We start from the raw sequence: 4240 nt of genomic DNA, 5'->3' as shown, positions 1-4240 counted from the left end.
GCCATGTTGGCCAGGCTGGTCTGCAACTCCTGACCTCAGGCAATCTGCCCACCTTGGCCTCCCAAAGTGCTGGGATTACAGGTGTGAACCACAGCGCCTGGCTGAAAGCCTCATTTCTTAAAAGAAAATTAACAATGAACTTCATTAAAATAGCTGAATTTTTAAACTCATCATCTTGTTCACCATTTATTTCTGTCATGGGTATGGACCAGAATTTTAGAGTGTCAAATAATCAGTAAATACTGAGTTCTACATGCACATGCTAATCATTAGACCATTATGTAACCAAAATTTCATAACTTTTTTCCTTATGTGTATTCTCATTCCTTTCTTTTCCATTTCCACCGTCAAAAATCCAAATCCAGACTTTTAGCCCCCTCTTATGAATTATCTTTTTTTTTTTTTTTTGTAAGACGGAGTCTTGCTCTGCCGCTGAGTGCAGGGGCGCCGTCTCTGGCTCACTGCAATCTCCGTCATTCTCCTGCCTCAGACTCCTGAGTAACTGGGACTACAGGCACCCGCCACCACACCCGGCTAACTTTTTGCATTTTAGTTTCACCGTGCTAGCCAGGATGGTCTATATTTCCTGACCTCGAGATCCGCCCGCCTCGGCCTCCCAAAGTGCTGGGATTACAGGCGTGAGCCACCGCGCCCGGCCGAATTATTTTAGTAACTTTTCTAATGCTCTCTGCTTCTAGTCTCTCATTTCAATTAGTTGTAAACACCATGGGAAGAGTAAACTTTCTGATAAATATTTTCTTTAATGTTATTCTTCTTTCAAAATAGTCAATGCTCAGTTTCCTTTTTTAAACAAAATTTAATTAATTAATTTTGAGGTGGAGTCTCTCTGTCTCCCTGGCTGGAGTGCAGTGGCATGATCTTGGCTCACTGCAACCTCCGCCTCCCAGGTTCAAGCGATTTTTCTGCCTCAGCCTCCCAAGTAGGTGGGATTACACGTGCGTGCCACCATGCCTGGCTGAGTTTTGTATTTTTAGTAGAGATGGGGCTTGGTCATGTTGGCCAGACTGGTCTCAAACTCCTAACCTCAGGTGATCTGCCCCTCTCGGCCTCCCAAAATATTGGGATTACAGGCATGAGCCACCACGCCTGGCCTCTTTATTTCTTTTTAGTTTCTGTTTTTGAGACAAAGTCTCACTCTGTCACCCAGGCTGGAGTTCAGTGGCACGATCTTGGCTCACTGCAACCTCCACCTCCCAGGTTCAAGCAATTCTCCCACCTCAACCTCCTGAGTAGTTGGAACTGCAGGTGCATACCACCATGCCCAGCTAATTTTTGTATTATTTGGTAGAGACAAGGTTTCACCACGTTGTCCAGGCTGGTCTTGAAATCCTGACCTCAAGTGATCTGCCCATCTCAGCCTCCCAAAGTAAGGGGATTACAGGCATGAGCCACCACACCTGGCCAGTGCTCAGTTTCAATTCTTCAGTTCATTCCCAGGTCACAAGACAAATTCCACAGTGGAATTAAAGGCTTTCCTCCATCTGACCTCAACTGACCTCTTCCATTTTGTCTTTAGTGCCTTCATTTAAAGTTATCCACTCACTGAACATACTAGTCTTTCTGCCTTGGCTCAAATTGTTATACTCTTGAATGTGTTGAACTCTCTCTCCTCTTCTCTGACCATCTTAATTCTTATATATCCTTCAGAAACTATCTAGTTCAAACTCTTTTCCAGGCTGGGCAAGATGGCTTTTGCATATAATCCCAGCACTTTGGGAAGCTGAGGTGGGTGGATCGCTTGAGCTCAGTAGTCGGAGACCAGCCTACGCAACATGGCAAGACTCCATCTCTACAAAAAAATACAAAAATTAGCCAGGTGTATGGCTGTACCAGTAGTCCCAGATACTTGGAAGGCTGATGTGCAAGGATCACTTGAGCCTGGTAGATCAAGGCTGCAGTGAGCTGGGATCACACCACTGCCCTCCAGCCTAGGCAACAGAGTGAGACTCTGTCTCAAAAAACAATCACCAAGCAACCACAAAAAAACACCCCCCACACAAAAACAACAAATTCCATTTCCATAAGGAGTCACTGACCATCCCAATTCTCATTATGCACTCATTCAACAAATACATAAAGCCTATCATATCCAGCTACTATTAGGCAAGGGAATACAACCATGAAAATGATGTAGTCTCTTCCTTCAAAGGGTCTGCAGTTTCTGAGGAAAGGTTAATTATAATACAAAAATAAGTGACATGATAAAATATACAGTAATAGCATACAGGAACCCCTATCTCCTATTGGGTGTGGTGAACAGGAAAGTTTTTCCAAGTCCTGAAAGATAAATAGAGTTAGCTGGCAAATAGGAGACAAGGGTATTTCAAAATGAGGAAAAGAACACGATTAGAAGCAGAGAAGCATAAGAAAGCACTTTGAGGCCGGGTGCAGTGGCTCACGCCTGCTAATCCCAGGACTTTGGGAGGCCGAGGCAGGCGGATCACGAGGTCAGGAGATCGAGACCATCCTGGCTAACACGGTGAAACCCTGTCTCTACTAAAAATACAAAAAATTAGCCAGGCATGGTGGCGGGCACCTGTAGTCCCAGCTACTCGGGAGGCTGAGGCAGGAGAATGGCGTGAACCCGGGAGGCAGAGCTTGCAGTGAGCCGAGATCGCGCCACTGCACTCCAGCCTGGGTGACAGAGCAAGACTCCATTTCAAAAAACAAAAACAAACACAAAAAAACTTTGAATCTGAAGACCAAAATTAAAGCAAAATAAAACAAGCATTCTAAACACTTAAGAAGTTTCTAAATGCACACTCTTAAACTCTGTACTTAAGCTGGGCAATGAGTTGGTTAAATCTGTATTTTGTTTGTATTTTTTTAGAAACAAGGTCTCACTCTGTTGCCCAGGCTGCAGTGCAGTGGTGTGATCATGGCTCACAGCAGCCTTGAACTCTTGGGCTCAAGTGATCCTCCCTCCTCAGCCTCTGGAGTAGTTGGGACCACAGGCACACACCACTGTGCCTGGATAATTTTTAAATTTTTTTGTTTGTTTGTTTTATAGAGACAGGGCCTTGCTTTGTTGCCATGGCTGGTCTCAAACTCCTGGCCTCGAGGGATCCTCCTGCCTGGGCCCCTCAAGGTGCTGGGATTACAGGCATGAGCCATGTGCCTGGCTATCTTTCTGATATTTGTATTTTATCTCTGCAACACTATTGGTGGTTCATTTCAGATCATTATCATATTTCATTTGGTTGAAATATCCCACTGAGCCCATAGGAACACTTTCTAAGTAGTTGTTTCAATTTAGAATGGTTTGTTTGCAAGAAACAGACTTGGGGTTTACAACAAGGAACATTAATCTCAAACAAGATCAGTAACATGGTTGGGCATCCCTCAGTGAACCTGCTTCTGGACTCAGGGCAGCTTTGTCATCTCAGTATAGGTGATCTTCAACAGTCATTCTTGTCTAGTCCTTTGTCGTTAATTTGGCTCAGCTCCATTCCATGTATCTATATCCTCTGTACTACTACCAGCTGGTAATTTCACTTGAGCCTCTCATTGTTCAGTCAGGCCACACATCAGAAGTTGCTGGCCAATTGAGAGCTCCCTCCCCACCTTGTGCCAGGTGACTATTCTTGGCCAAATTAGCTGGAGATGGGAGACCAGGTGAAGTCCACTGCACAACCTGCAGAAGACTTACATAGGAGTAGACTCCCTGATACAGGAGGGAAAGTGGATCCAGAGAGAGAGAGGGAGAAAGAAAGAGGGAGAGAGAAGAGACAGAGAGGAGAGCCCAATTAATATTTGCTCATCAAGTAACATAAAGTTCTTATGTAAAAGCAACTTTTTAGACAGCTCACTTCATGCTACTGGCCGTCTTCAAATCTACCTAACCTTTGTATTTATGCTTAAAAATTGTTTTTTAAAGAAAGAATAATCCAGCCAGGTGTAGTGGCTCATGCCTGTAATCCCAAAGTTTTGGGAGGCTGTGATGGGAGATCGCTTAAGCCCAGGAGTTCAAGACCAGCCTGGGCAACATAATGAGACCCCTGTCTTTACACACACACACACACACACAAACACACACACACACAGATTAGTCAAATGTGGTGGTATGTGCCTGTAGTCCTAGTTATTAGGGAAGCTGAGGTGGGAGGATTACTTCAGACTAGGAATTCAAGGTTACAGTGAACTCTGATTGTGCCTCTGCACTCCAACCTGAGCAACAGAATGAGACCTTGTCTCTCTCTTAAAAAAAAGAAAAAAAAAA

The sequence above is a fragment of the Mandrillus leucophaeus genome, unplaced genomic scaffold (genome assembly GCF_000951045.1).
Source record: "Mandrillus leucophaeus isolate KB7577 unplaced genomic scaffold, Mleu.le_1.0 Scaffold198, whole genome shotgun sequence".
NCBI classification, from domain to species: domain Eukaryota; kingdom Metazoa; phylum Chordata; class Mammalia; order Primates; family Cercopithecidae; genus Mandrillus; species Mandrillus leucophaeus.
This window is presented reverse-complemented; position numbering follows the sequence as displayed.